At 40.4% G+C, this 16,605-nt stretch overlaps 1 long non-coding RNA gene across 2 annotated transcripts; it reads left to right on the plus strand.

The window, feature by feature from the left end:
* Nucleotides 1-239: 239 nt before the first annotated feature.
* Nucleotides 240-16,279, plus strand: LOC145453196 (uncharacterized). Of its 2 annotated transcripts, XR_013919652.1 has the most exons (5): nt 240-495; nt 828-970; nt 1,035-1,160; nt 1,576-2,093; nt 16,250-16,279. It is a non-coding gene; the product is annotated as an uncharacterized LOC145453196 (long non-coding RNA). The 2 variants fall into 2 exon arrangements; XR_013919651.1 differs by lacking the exon at nt 16,250-16,279 and having other exon boundaries at nt 244-495; nt 1,576-2,175.
* Nucleotides 16,280-16,605: the final 326 nt, after the last annotated feature.

Genomic DNA, 16,605 nt, shown 5'->3' on the forward strand with positions numbered 1-16,605 from the left:
AGAGCTTCCTTCTCTATTTGAGAGTAGGATTTTTGCGAATCGGAAAGCGTTTTCGATGCGTGCGCGATCGCGATTTCGATGCGTCTCTCTTCGCCATTGTGCTCGATTGAGAGGACAGCGCCGATTCCGAATTGAGAAGCATCAGTTGACAAAATGAGCTGCTTCTTTACATCATAATGAGCTGCGTAGCGTCGATCAAAGTCACTCAACTATGACTAGTCGTCCGAACGGATTTTCATGGAGCGAGAAATGTTGCACAACTTGATGTTTTGTAGTATGGCGCCTTGCGGCGAACGTCGTTGTAGGTTGGATTATTTGGAGTTCGCGGCGCAAATATGGCTGGATGTGCTGTGAAAGGTCAAGAAAATGACGCATGACGGAAGGATAGCTCAAGAAAGAAGCCACATAGTGTCTGACAGAGACTGTCCTGTTCTATTTCGCTTCCCAAGAAATCCAATCCTCAACGTCGTCACTTCAGAAGAAGTGGGATCAAAGGTACAGTACCGTAGTATTAGTAGTAAGTCTACTGTAGTACATGTAGTGTTCGTAAAACGTCAAATATAGAGACCTTTAGCTTTCACATACGGTACACAATGAACTGTGGACTGTTAATTTCTCAAAACTAGTATGGTGTGAAGTTAACTTGATACAGTCCATTATTGTTATGAGTAGGCCTATATACCAATTGAGTAATAAAAATACTGAAATACAAATTTGAAGTGTCTCAGGTGACCATCAGCTTCGATCATTGCCTAGTGATATGACACGTTCATGGTTCATCCTCAGTGTCTTTATATTATCATAATCATGGGTTATATTTTATGCAGCATATGATTTCACTGGAAGAATTCCACCAATGGAGAGAAGACTTTGGAGTCTTGAAATTATTTTTCGCTTGCTAACAAACCGGTCAAGGTGGTTCATGTTGTTTCGGATGACTCTTCGTGCGGATGTGGAAAGCGGCTGGCTGGTAAGATTCCATTGTATACTGCTGAAGAGTACCATCGCTTAGCATTGTATAATACCGTTTGCAGATAGGAATGAAATACCATCTGCTGATAATCTAAGATCAGCCTTGAGTTACCCGTCAAACATATTCAACCATCCGTCACTAATCACGATACCATATGATGTTGCGAGAACAGCTGCACACTGCACAGGTAAGACATTGTTTGATGCTGCACAACCTTTTACTCATTGGAAACCTTATCCCTCGGTCATGGAACAGTGTCGGGGGTTCTCACAAACCCTGGATTTCTTAAAGTGGCAATATCATTTTCATCGTATTGTTGTGCTTTGTCATTATCAGCGACCTTGAGCATTTTTCAAATGAATACATCTGTCAATAAATGAAATTTCCAATAATAGCCGACATGGAAACCAGTTGAAGCCGGCATTTGACTATCGAGCATACTTTGTAATGTAGCCATAAGCAGTTGCTGTTCTCTGCAAAACGCATCCTTGATTTTCTCTTGTTTGGGCAGTCCACAAAGGGTGCGCTCGCAAATTTATTTAGTTTGGTACGAGATCAATTTTAGTGTATTTATTCATTTAGTATGTTATATTTTTATTCAGGTCTGCATGCGGGAAATTATCATGCAACATCAACGGAATTCGTCGCTTCTTGTGAAAATGATGGCGGTACCTCAATTCCATATTCCATGCGAACCCCAAATTGATGACTCGGAATATGAATGCATGGAATCGCTCTCAGAAGTATCTTATACTATCTGGCCCTGGTGGGTTGGACAATTCACCAATCGTTCATTTTTTTCGTGGTGCACTGGTCGATGTTCGTGCAGCCAGCCCACTATGAACCGGTCCTATACCAATACCGAGAAAACCATTGCCGAGAATGATATTACCAGGAATGGACATTACCGGCAGCGTCAAGCATGTCCAAGTCTACATGCAAGCTGTTTCTACTGAATGAATACAATTCAGCCTGCAGGACTGCGATATGATATGTCGACATTTTTATTGCTAGTCCTTTTTATGTTATCTTTCCCTGGATTGTATATGCCTCTTATTTACATGCTCTTGGTCAAGGTGCGGGACTGATTAAAATGACCGATCCAAATCATTTAGACACTGTTCAATTGTTTCCTTATATTGCCATCTGGAGGTGTTTTGATCTGATGGAAATTTCAATAACGGCTGGGACTACCTATATTTCGTGTCATCCAAATACATGGATCGATCACAGAAAGCACCTGTAAATTTAGAGTTGTTAAAGAGAAACGAAGAATCGTACGAGGGAAAAAACCAGTATGATTGGAAATGTGCTGCAAGGTCAGGTATAAGACGAAAAATAATAAAATACTGAGGACTTTTGAGGATAAAAGGTTTATGCATGTTAGTTCTCATCTATTGCATAAAAGTTGCTGCAGACATGTGTTCAGAAGCGGAGGCTAGTCAGAAATCCCGGTGTGAAGGGTGGTAGTTGTCTGCTTGCAGGTTGGTTGTCTAGTCAGTGAGTACTCCAGTTCCATTGGGCAATGATACCAGGTCATAGAATTCTTGCGGCTATGGTGGACTGTAAAACTCGACGGTCATGACCAGCAAATATCCTGCATCCCAAATAGTAATATTTTCGGTATACGCCAAGATTAACATTGCAGCACATATAAGGTATATTTCGTTTGAAGGTCATCCATTTATAAATATTTCGTTTTAATGTCGTTGAAATACATACTGCAATCCTTGAAATCACAGACAGCCAAATAATTCTCGGGAAATAACCGTTAAAAGTCGAAATATAAGGTCGGCAAGCACGGATTTCCATTACAGCAGGTTAGCGCCGACGGACTTTTGTGCAACATTTTACGCTCCAGTACTCTCATAACATCGCGCTTATTAGTCGGACGACTTGTCATAGTTGAGTGATTTTAAAATGCGAAAGGTTGCGTCACAGTCCGTATTCCAAATGAATTCCGCGTCTTTTTGAAAAAGACGGTACAAGGCAGCGGCTTTATTCGTAAAATTGGGAATAAACGCGCGATAATAATTGACTTTGCCCAGGAATGCCTGTAGATGGCGAACATCCTGAGGTTTAGGCAACTGTTTGATTGCTTCAACGGATTTGTTAGACGGGCGCTTGCCGTCCTTGTCAGTTATGTGACCAAGATACTCGATACTACTTTTGAAAAATTCACATTTAGCGAAGTTGACGGTGAAACTGTATTCGGTAAGGCGCTCAAAGAGTAGCGATAAGTTGCGAGAATGGTCGCGTTCATCAATGCCAGTAACGATTATGTCATCGATAAAACTAGCTACATCGGGTAAGCCGGCGATCATGGCATCAGTACAACGTTGAAAATTTGCGGGACTAGATGCGACTTCGAAACACATGCGTCGATAACGGAATAGACCGAATTGCGTGTTGATGACACACAAATTCTTCGCATCATCATCTAATTCTAGCTGAAAATAAGCATCGGCAAGATCAATTTTCGGGAAGATACAACCACCCTGTAACTTGTGAAGAATTTCATCTAAGAAGGGCAGGGGATGTTGATCTATCTGAATTTGTTGATTCAATGCTTTGAAGTCACCATAAATGCGTACTAATCTATTTGATTTAGTGACTGCAACAATTGGTGCTGCCCAATCACTGTAATTAATTGGTTCGAGAATACCTTGATTGACTAATCTATCCAATTCGGTTTGAACAGCGATTTGCCTTGCGAAAGGCAAAGGACGTGGCTTGTTGAATACGGGCTTGACATTAGGTTTCAAGTGAATTGTCACCTTTGTCTTGGTGCATCGTCCTAATACATTAGAGAAAACGGAGGGAAATTTGGACTGAAAAGATACCAATCTGTCGTTCGAATCAGAAATGTCAATAGTATTACATGATGGCGATTTGACCATCTGCGAGGAAATTGCATCCAAAGCAGACGTTCCCCTAGCGGTCATGAAGAAAGCATCGCTCCAATCGAGACAAAAAGTGTTTTGCCCACGGTGTTCGTCAAGAACTACCAATTTTAAGCCAACTCGAACTTCCGAACCCACCTGCAAGGTTACAGTGCAAATATCTTTCACTTTCAGTGGCTTGTCGCCATACGCTACGAAAGAGCAATGGTATGCTGAGAGTTTCGGAGAGCCCAAAGTTTTGTACCCAGTCAATCCCACCATGGCGGAGGGCGCACCCGTGTCCCACTGTGTCGGCACCGGAATGCCGTTGATGCTGGAGTTGATCCAGAGCTGTTTTCCTACGCGTCGATATAGTTGATCGATGTCGAAGGAGAGTAGTGGCACTGAGCAGAAATTGACGGATGTGACCTGTTGCGTGATACTAGGTTTGGTAGACATACACACAGGTTTGATATGACCTTTTGCGACCACATTTCTGACATACTGAATGTCGATATTGACAGTCTTTCTCAGGTGATCGATGAAACAGCGGCTGCAGGATTTCAGTCTTTCTGGGAAGTTGCCTTCGATGGATTTGTAAGGTTTTTTCCCCTTCTGATAACTTCCCGTCATTTTGTTGACGATGGAAGTGTCTTTACCGCTACTCTCGCCCTGGATAACCCTATCAGTTTCCAGCGTTCTCACGTGTGCTGCGGCTACTTTGAGAACGTCGTCAAGGGATGGATTGGTTTGTGTTAGACAATGCCGTCTCACATCCCCGTGCGCGTTTCTTTAATGATGAGATCGCGCATTAGCTCATCAACGTAGCTCTGATCACAGCCATCACTTGAGCATGTGAAGTTGCAATCCTTGGAGATTCCGCGTAGAGTTGCGATCCAATCGGCGTACGATTGCCCCGGTTGCATTTTGCAATTGTAAAATTCGTACCTGGCAGCTTGCACTTGAATTGAGTCCTTGAAGTGTGTGGACAACTTCTCAGTCAACGCGTCGAAGGATTGCGCACTGACATCAGCAGCACCAAACAAATTACGTAGGAGCGAGTAGGTTTCTGGTCCAACCCATGAGAGTAGACACGCTCTTTTCTTCTCCATGTTGGAAATGCCGTAAATTGCTAGGTGATGGTTGAATCGTTGCAGATATTGATCCCATTTCTCCTTTGATTTTACGAAAGAATCAAACTTGGGAGCGGTGGCTTCAGATGTTGACGCACCGGGACTCAACCTCTGCGCCAATTGCGATATGGCTTCCTCATGCTGCAGATTTTGCTGTGCCATATCTCCGAATGGAGGCGTGGGTTCGAATCCCACTTCTGACACCAATTGCTATGTTCTTGATCTTGTTCTAACAATCACTCAATACGACGAGGTTGCAATAAGAAATCAGTATATTAACAGCAGAATAACTTTAGACAGGCGACACGATCCAGAGTGCAGTTAAACGGAAGACCCGTAGACAACAGAACACAGGGTATAAATACGAAGCACGACACACGAGGAAATAATGATTGGTGGTAATTACTAATCCTAGAAACTAAAGAACAAACGATACAAACGTAAAATGCACGAACATAACAGTTATGGCATAATTTTACAACTTAAAAAAAAACGCAATTTTTTTTAAAAATGCCGTTGTTTAAAATGCTGTTTAAAACATGTTTTGAGTGTTTGAAATGTTTTAAATAGAACCCTATCTACCTAAAGCAGGGGCTGGCAACAGACGGCCCGCGGCCTGGATCCGGCCCGCGAAGGGATATTGTCCGGCCCACGGACAGTTTTCCGTCTTACATGATAGTGTGGCCCGCATACCCAGTCTTTCGATATTCCCCACTACTTGCTTACATACGTGAAATTAAGCCTATGCGCATTGCGCAGCGAGCGAGGGTGGAGCTTACGCGTAAGTTCGTCGAAGCGAGAACACTTATTGCATTATCGGTATTTACGTTGTACTCATCCCTAATGTCATTTGGGGTAATCATGGTGTTTGTCGACTACAATAGTCATTTACACCAGGCCGATATTTCTTACTTTCGATTCCGTAACCGTCGACTTGTAGCACGGCACACTTCTAGGCTTCTGTAAAATACCGCTTATGCCAGCAGTCGCCGACTTAAAACGGGCCGGGGCCACTTTCAAATTTCGTAGAGGCCGCGGGCCGCATGAATTCAATATCGAGATAAAATAGGCCACAGAGTTGAGCAACGACGCTATCTCGTCACCTACTCAGCCCTAATGAATTGATATCTTGGTAACTTTAGGGTACCGGGCTTATCGAACGCCTTGGCATCTTAATTAAGGATTGCACCGTGTGTTGATCGATCAGAGAGAAGCAGACATGGCGGTGCCTGTATGACAATGCTGTTCTCAAAACCACAATGTCTTCGTCATTATTGGCGAGAAATGGCTTTGAAGTTACATTGCTGTCGTTAAAATACATTCATTAAATACGATTTCTTCCTTGTATATGTGGATAAATAGGCGAATAATGTATCGATTCAGCAATCCGTCCCCCAAGTTCTTAATTTTCCTATATCCGGCACGCCGACTGGAGAAGTTGCCTGCCCCTGATCTAATACGTAACATATTCACCATACCATTTTGTAATTCAGAAACGTAGACAAATCACCGCGCATTATCTCGGAATATAACACATTCCAGAGAAACACTCAATAAGACTTCGTGCTTATAATATTTCGATGTATAGTTAGTTTCGATGTGATGTCCGATTGTTAGTAGCCTATTTAGAAGGTACCCAATATCGAATATATTCCATTCTATTTTTTAATGAAGTTGACGTGCATAAATTGATTGTATTACCTATATAATAAAATTTTGACGAGCCTAAACTGGTTGCTCGCCCCTGAACTCGGCGGCCTGGTTCGATTCCAGATAATGAACAGCTTGATTCTCTTCCAACTACTGCTATTATCCTGATAGTACTTGGACTAACGAAGCTTCAGTTAAATGGCATCACAGCATCAGCATTGAAGCAATATGTAGCCCGGGTCGTCGCTTGGTATCGCGTACATTAATATTTATCACTTTACTGAAATGTAGGGTTGGAATTAGCAATATGACGTCACGTGGCGTCATGAGATTAACGTTCGCGTTCACACGAACCTGAACCTTTCAGAGGCTCACACCATCCCTGGTAGACAATGCCTTACAATGAAAGGACAGTTTTAACTTCATCATTGAAGTTATAGACTCCACATATGGAACTGTGAAGGCTTGTAAATATACTTGTGATCGTGCGACTTATCGATCCAGTTTTTATCCGCTCCAAACCCTGTAAACGTGTCTTTGAGCTTCGGTACCTTTGTTATGCGAGCACCATTCCTGGGTTGCTGAAGATTTAATGATTTGTTTGTTCCTACCGATCGCGATATTACATCTTGTAGTTTTGCGAGCCGATTTGGACAATCGACATTTCCGTAACTGTGTATTGATCATGTGTAATATTATTTGCGAGTGTTTACTGTTGAAAATTGCAACCTGGCGAAAAGAACCAGAACAACTATAGTTTAAAGTTGGCAAATGTATACCTGTTACAAGCATCCACTCGTGAAATTCAAGCGATCGTTTGATGATTGATCAAAACGCCATCTTCGTATAGGAATTGTTATTACTTGCCTCGTTAATGAGGTTGGTTATTTCATATGAGACGGGGATCGGCAGCCTTCAGCATACAAAGACCTATCGGAGCGTATTTCCGACCACATAAAACCAAGCGAGAGCCCCTGGCTCCGATTCATCTGTAAGTTACGATCAAGATATCATTTTGACAATCATGCCAAAGTAAATACGAAATCACGAAGTACAACATTGATCATAAGCATTTCGTAGCGACTAGACGTTTTATCTGGGAAACTTTTGCCACATTGTACGAGTGTCGATGTTTTTTGTTCAGCATACGTCAGACTCACCCAACGCATTAAAAAAAGACGCGCATGGTGCACTTGGACGGGCTCATGATATATGACGGGGTAGATTTCACATATGCCCTGACTATCATGCTATCACGTCGTCGGGTATTCAATATCTAATTCGAACACGATGTCTACATTTCTTATCCATCTATTGCGAAAATCTACGGGCTGTGTGTGATGCCTGATTATTGACATCCTATGTAGAAGGTACCCAATATCTAATACACTCCATTCTATTTTTTTAATGAAGTTTGTTTTTGGTAAGAAGCGGAAATTTGTAACGTGATATGTTAATTATGTCATTACGTAATTCAGCAAACGTTGAAAAATCGCCACGCATTATCTCCGAATATAACACATATCCAAGAAAGACCCTAAAATATACTTCGTGTTTCACACGTAAACTTGACAAGAAGTGCTACGCAGTTACACTCTCGAATTGCATGAAATATAAATGCGCTGTTAAAAAATTCATTTATATGAACCCGGGTTCAGGACTTGTGGAGCCGATCGACAATTTCTCTGGTCCGACTCCGAACCTGTTTTTATTCCTCTGGTCCGACTCCGATCCGACTCCGAAGTCGGATTCTTAAAATGAGCAATATCCGACCCAAAAAACTCCGCTAATATTCATCAGCGAGTACCTATCTCTCTTCAACAATCGTAATTTTTTATGTATAATACGCACATTCTAATCAATTTTCGTGTGCGTATTATACATGGGTACAAGTATTTTGAAATAAATTTCTCGAAATAGAACTTGCAATTAAACCTTTATTCTTGTTCGTGCATCACATTAAGCCATCGAGCCCGGACGTCGGTTTAAATGTGATTACGGCATCTATTTTCCCCTCCTGGTATAGGTGAATTTGTCTGGTTTTCACGAATTGGAAGGGTGTGAAATCGTTTGCCTGGTTTACACCCCACACTATCGTGGAAATCTAGTTAATAAACCTTCCATGTCCGCTGCTTCAAACACACTCCATACGAACAAAACGCGCTCGTATCAGACGCTTGCTCTGTCGCCTGGCGGTACAGGGGTGCGTAGAAAACATGGGTACAGGCTTTTTCCCACTTTAGAACTGTCATTTCAAGGGTGCATAATATACATGGTTGCGTACTATACATGTACAGTGACGGTCCATAAACAGTGGATCACGCGATGGTGTCCAGGTTATATTGCAAATAAAAAGACATATGGCAATAAAAGGTCACAGTTCGTTATTGTAAGTTGATAGAAAACAGTATTAAAATAAGTTTCCAGTTCACAGGTTGGTATTGAATATTAATCGAAACAAAAGAAACAAGAAATTATAAACTCGAAGTCCAAGCCCATCCCAAACCCTTATCGGAAGTAATTATTCTTGCTTGATTAGCAAGCGGTTTATCTTGAAGAACTGTTCAATTAAATATTGATTGCAGGGTGAAAGAGGACAAGGCTGCCCGTTTCTTCGTGATGGCATTGCCATATGTACTGAAAAGTCAATCACATGCAATATTAGATGCTGCTATTGAAGGAAAACGCAATGTTGATCGGTGTAAGAAGCGAAATATACTTTTGACATACTGAAATTATCCGATTTTCAGTTCTTCGTTTTTGGGTAAGGTATTGGATCTTCATTTTCTCTATCTTGAGAGCTTGTTTCTATACCCTGGTTCTTTCCCTTTTAGTCGATGATATCAGTTCACATCTCTGTGGTGAACGCAATCATTCTATATTTGTCGATAGATTATTTCAAATTGCTGGAATTTCTTTTATTCTTTGCAGTAGCACTTCTTCCATCAGCATTATCTGGATGGCATCATGGTATAAAATCATTCACAATATATGATTTGACTGTTTCAATTAATTTGACCTTGGCAATACTTTGCAACGGAGCAGATCTTTTTGTTTCCCACAAAGTATGACATCGAACATTGCCCTGATGCTCTTTTTGGATATACTGCATCTATCTTTATTATGAGTGCATAAATGTGATGTACTACTGAGCTTCTTTTGTTTGGATGTGCCACCACACTGCTGAAGCGAAACAAATCCAGATTTGTTACTCTCGCAGGTGTGATTAAGCAAGTTAAAACTTTTACATATTCCACTTGCATTGCCCTTGATATCCTCGACATTCGGTTTCTATTCTGCATAGAGAGATTTAATTGCTTTCTTCGATAACACAAGCCATTTCACTGCACAACGAGACTAGAATATTGGAGGGAAAATGCACAGTCAGAAAATGACTGTTGTGATGACTGTGCATCAATTCGGGACGGCACGGTGGTTCCAGGAATTTATAAATATGGCTCGCTTATTTTCGCACTAGCTTGGCGGTTAATAACGTTTGGTCGGTAGGTATTCGGTTACTTAGTCATGATATTAATGAAGATTCTGGCCGTATCAAAAAAATACTGACCCGGCTCCGATCCGGCTCCGGCCGTGTCAGAAAAAGTAATGATCCGGTTCCCATCCGGCTCGAGCAAAACTTGAAAAAATCCGGCCGGATATCCAATCCCGCTTCGGTCCATGCTCCACACTATCGGGAGCCTGTGGCTCGCGAGCAATATATGGCTCTTTTGGGTATAACTTATAGCTCTTCGTCAATTTAAAACAAAATATTTTTGAACCCAATTTATTAATATTGCAGCAACTTGCTGAGTAAATTTTCATTACGGTCAGAATATTATTTCCGTGGCAACATAGACATAGGCATGTCTTTGAGAGGTCAATACAGTTGCTTATCAAGGGTTTAGGTCTCGGACCCCGTTTCAAAGTCGTCAAATTAAAGTTGTTGTCGCGCTGACGGACAATAAAATTCGCGAATCAGCACATCAGGAAATCTTGGATTGCACTATGCCCTGATTGATCAAAGAGAATAGCAGACACGGTTCGCCTGTATGACTATTGAGTATGCAGTTTTCAAGTACGCATTGTCTTCCTGATCTACGGCGAGAAATCGACTGGATTGAAAGAAAGTGACATTCACATTTACATATTCAAATTACAAAAAACGTCATTGCTCTCCATGTTCATAACTGTAGAAGCGAATAAATGGTAAATTCTGACTTTTACTATTGTCTGTAGGATTGCATTTAAAACAAACGGTGGGTTAAACACTTTGCTTAATACATGTTTTAAACAGTGTATTAAACAAATGCCTTTTTTCTAAATGTTTTTTTTTTTCTAAACGTTGTATAATTATGCCATGATTGTGTTGTAAACACTCGTAAGCTTTTGAAACCATTTAGTATGAGCCTGCGGACGATTTGCACCCAACAGAGTCGACGTGTACGCGAATGGAACCGAAATAGTCGTCAGTTTAGCAAGTAAATATAGACTACAGAGTCTAAAGCAGGGCTCTTCAACCTGGTGTTTCGTATACGCCGTATACGCCGTATGGGTGTACAAAAATGTTAAAAGGGTATACCAATCAGAGAGGGTGTACAGAGATGTACCAGATCCGAATTAAAATAGAGCGATGACCAAGACTATCACAATAAACAGGCAAACTTATGCTTCAAAGCCGGGTGTACAATATCGTACAATTATCGTTTATTGTTCATATAGGGGCTGTACGGGTAAGCTTGTAAGTTTCACTCTTTTTGTGATCTCATCGTGTCCGGTCAATACCAAGAATGCTATTGCCGAGAATGCTGTACCGTGAAAGACAATACCGAGCATATTATTATCGAGAATGGACATTACCGAGAATCTACATTACCGGGAATGACACGACCCAGAATGGACATTGCCGAGAAAATCATTCAGCGGCATTCAAAACGATGAAATTTAGATCACTCGCAAGACGCGATCCACAATTAGTTCACATTATTGTTGCGATATTGATCGAATATTAGAGCAGGAAGATCAGTAATAATAAAAGATTAAATGCAGGCGTTACTCTTCCAATGGAACAGAATAATCTCAAAATGTATCGCGATATGTTAGATGTCCCCTTGGATATATTACACTGATCAACACAAATTTTGGTGGCAAGAAAAGGTTTCAACGGTTTTAGGGTATTTACATGTCGCTGAATCCAAAAAATTACATTAGTTTTTCCGAATTGGCTTTATTTTTTGAGATATCCCATATTTTAGTTTCAAAAAATGCCAAAAATATCAAATTATGACGTAGGTATAATTATCATTTTCTACAACTTTGATGAGTCTACATCTGTCTTCAAGCATGTGCAACAAGTAGAAGCGGGGTTATTTGAGTTTTTCGTTGATATTTCTCAGATTATCCACCGATCAAGGATATTCCGAGAATTATCAACGGAAAACTCAAATAACTCCGCTTCTAGTAGTTTGAATTGACTCAAATTTGTTTTGCATCGTCTTTGAATATAGCTCAACAATTTTATGGAGTTAACAGAAAAAAATTGATTCTTTTTAGATTTTCCCTAATAATAAAAAAAAATTAATTGGATCAGCGGAGTCTTATATTTGTTAGAATTGAACCAAATTTGGTGTGTAGCTTTTTCATGGTAACCTGACAATTTAATCAGTGAATAACTTGAATCCCAAGAAAAGTTATTTTTGAACAGCCCTAATGTAAATCACCGAGAACGACATTACCGAGAAAGACAATACCGAGAACAGAGACTGCCGATAATGACACGACCGAAAATGGACATTGCAGTTTGTTTGTTTGGTTTTGGGGTATTCATGGTGTTTGTCGACTACTGTGGTCATTTACATCAGGCCGATATTCTTCTTATTTTCCGTAACTGCCGACTTATAGCACGGCCCACCTCTAGGCTTTTTGTAAGACATCGCTGACGCGGATGAGGTGGCGAGGAAGACATTGCAGTGAATGACATTACCGAAAAAGGCATTACCGTGAACGAGACCTATACCTGAGATTTGACATCGAATATACCAACATAGGGTTTCGGCAATCTCAAAATCGGTGATCAAAAGTCCTTGAATGTCAACGTACTGTCACAGCTTGTGTCACGCTGGCAGTTTAACACAAAACTAAGATGGAGTTTGCGTCATTGAGTTTAGTACTGACTTTAAATGAATTTAGCTGGATGGTTGTGCACAGGGATATATAGGTTGTGGTTGTGCACAATATCATCACTGGCCTGAACAATCGCATCGGCAATAGCCTGCTGGTTGGCAAGCCTGAGCTATTGCGCCTTGGGCCTCGCATGCAATTCCGTTGAATGTATGCTGATTAGCGATTGTTATGTCGTACTGGTTTACCAGTAACATCGTGAGACTAAATGACATCGAATCTCTGCAAACAGACTTCAACGAGCGTAATTGATTTCCCCTAATACTAAAGCATAACGCAAATGCTCGTGGTAACGACTACAAGCGCACTGCGCATGTACATAATCCAATTTTAATAAAATATAGATCCAGTGCCGTACGTAACTGGTTTTACACCTCTAATTACAGAAAGCGAGTTACGACTCTATATCAAACCAATCAGAACCCGATTTCATCACTGGCAAACAATTTAATTTTAACTAAAATATGAAATATCTCAAAAAATAGAGCCAATTCGAAAAAACTAATCACATTTTTGGATTCAGCGACATGCAATTACCCAACTCTGGTGTAGCCACCCGGCTGAGGAGGCTGAGTGATCTCCGGTTGGAAGTTCACGCCAGCGGCAAAAAGGGGAACTGTAGTATTTCTATTCTGCGGCACTGGCTTGGTACTTGACTGCTGCTTTTGAGCAATACATACTGTGAGCTTGCATTCGGTGGAACCTCTCATTTTAGTCCTGCACCTGGAAGACAGTGGCATCATCTTCTGGGGGATAAATAAATTATTAGAGGAACATAAGACAGAACGGTCACACTAGTTTATAGTAAAATATTACGGCAAATCAGAAACCATCAAAAATGAAAACTTTTTGTATCTAGAAATGGCGTTTAATCATGCAAAACAGTAACAAAAAACCTTGATATTACCCAATGGTAATCTCTGGCCCTGTTCCAGCATAGAACACGTGGTATTTGGTGTAGGTGTGCCATATTTATCTCTATTGTGAAGTAACACGCAATTCAGGTTTCGTGTTGAATTGTTAGCTAGCAGTCTCCATTCATCTGGTTGTCTATAATAGACAATGCAAAATATTTTCATTATATCATAGCAATAAACCAAAATAAAAACAGTTCATTAACTTAAACAGATTTCCTCGATTCTGATAAAATGTGACAATATATGGAAACTGGAGAAGAAGAAATAGCATGATAAATATAGGTGGATATTATTGATGATAAATACTTTCAAGTTATCATGATAAGCACTTTTTTCTTTGGAAAAGCAGATATCCTGTTTCTTTTAACACTAGAACTACCGGAACTTCGAACTACCTAGAACTACCATGTGGCTTTTTTGACGCATGTTGAATTTTCTTCGATCTAATGCATTTACCAGAGCTAAAAATCTGCACAAATCTCAACAAATGGCATCAGAAACCATTGTTTATTGCGCTCATAGCTACTTGCAATATTTTACATACACCTTAGGTCAACACTTATAAAACAAATTGCCGTTTTTTGGTGTAACATATAAGTGTTGCTCTGGTGCGCATTTGGTATTTCAGCACGTTCTTTTAAAATTTAGAGTAGGTTCCAGATCCGCTTTAGCCACATCATCATTGTTAGTTATTGCTGACATATCATAAAGCTTATCAGATAAGATTTGCATAATTCAATTTTGCAACTAATCCTCGATTTGCATATTTTTAGAGTATCGGCATTTTGGCAAGTAGACGATCAATCACATTATAAGAAAACATGCACGGACCATCGTCGACTTGTTGGTACCCTCATAGAATACTGCCTTGCAACCTGACCAATAATATCCCCCTGGTTTTGTTTCGTTATATAACATTTAACCGTCACTGGTTTCTTGTTTGTGTTGTTTCTGAAGGAAACATACCTCAGGTTGCAGTGAAGTCAATATATATGTGTACAAATTCGATCTCTACACTGGCATCTCGCCGTTACGCATATCAACAAGATGATAGCTTTGAAAAGTGTGGCTACATGAAGCTGCCTGTGTTCCTTCTGGTCCTGAGTAGCTTCAAGCAACTTTAGACAATAGTGTCAACTGGGACTTCGTTTGCATCTCCAAGCGTATACAGCCACATTCACGTAACATTGTTTCGAGATGGATTATATCAGACTCTTCACATTACTATGCTTGGCAAATGTATAGATTATGGAAGAGCTGTCCTGTCCTATCCCTTGCCTAAATATGAGACGCCCTTGTACAGATACTTGGTAGCAGCAGCGTCCACCATCTGACATTTTCCCCCAATTATTTGCTGGCATTTCGACCATGTAATGAACGAAAACCATATTATCTTTATTGAATCTACATCTTTTTTTACTCCTTATGTCAATGGAAAGCTCATGACTTCCATAAATCTGTTCTTCGAGAGGGCCTGACTAAACATAATGCACCCATGCCCTCAGTCCTCATATGCATTCAATTCACTAGATTCAGCTCACTCTCCCCCCGAAGATCCATCTCGTAGACCGGAGCAAAGGCCCTTTGCCCTTGTACAACCCTAGTATATTAGTATGGACAATACAGATGTCGGCTTGGTCTAATGGTACATTTCAAATTTCACGTCCTGTAACACGCTGAGATTCAGAAATATAATATTACAGAGCTTTGGTGACTTTGAACGAGGAAGATCCAGGGCCTTCTATTACAAGGGATGTTGTTGCTAACACAGTTAGACCGAGTCGATATTAACAAAGTTCTGTTGTTACAAACGGGTTTTCTGCGTTTATCAGATACATAACCACTTTCAAGAATATGAAACTGCGATGCCTGAAGGTAGAAAAGTGTAATGCGTCAAAAAAGCCACCCGGTAGTTCTGTGTACTTCTAGGTAGTTCTGTGTATAACTTTTTTATTTGTACTAGATGAGTGATGAAAATCATGGGTAAGGTGGCTTACATAAAATAAATAAAAGTCAAGTTCAGCCGAACAGCGTAAGATTTGACTGAATGCCAGCTCTTCAAAAATGAAAATGCGTCAAAAAAGCCACTTGATCGTTCTAGTGTTAATGTTTCAAAACAAGCTTAAAGGGTCACATATTCGAGTCATGTACCAGAGTGAACAATTCTCTTCTACATAATATAGCAACAATACAATGTTTATTGTTTGCAAACTTTTACGTTTTACGAATGAGCAGTGTGCTGTCACAAAATGCATTGACCGATTAAGTCTGCAGGACGGATGTATAAAGATAGATAAGGTATGGAACTAAATTAGGTACGGAGCTACTAATCACAATCTTTAAACGAAGAGTGGTATATAAAGAAGATTACAAATTTGCTGGATATTATCACAATTTTTCAATCTAATCAGAATTGCTTCGCTGGCCGGATGAAATCGTCTGCCGCGCCGTATGTTTGACAGCAGGGTGCCCCAGGGTGTACGATAAACCCGGTTGAAGAGCCTTGCTCTAAACTAGTGGTTCTCAACCGGGGGTCCGCGAAGCATTTTCAGGGGGTCCGCGAAACCTCAAATTAGTTGATAACCAAATTTGTATTTTTTTAAATTCGTAAAAGCACGAGCCAGTTCAAATATATATAAAATACTTCTACACACATCGAGGACATAGCAATACCTAACACACACGCAAATAGGAGTCACAAATACAGTAAAAAAAGTAATAAAATTGCTGAAGTTAGCAATTGTAGTTCGCAATGATGATCCTTATTATGATATTTCCGTTTTGAATTTCTGTGATGTTTACCAACTGAAACCTTGGAAAATGCGTGGGCCTTGAGATAAGGCTACTACGTCAGGAATAAAATAAACATCATA

Source organism: Botryllus schlosseri, chromosome 13 (assembly GCF_051294905.1).
Source record: "Botryllus schlosseri isolate E-star chromosome 13, Bs_hap1, whole genome shotgun sequence".
NCBI lineage: Eukaryota > Metazoa > Chordata > Ascidiacea > Stolidobranchia > Styelidae > Botryllus > Botryllus schlosseri.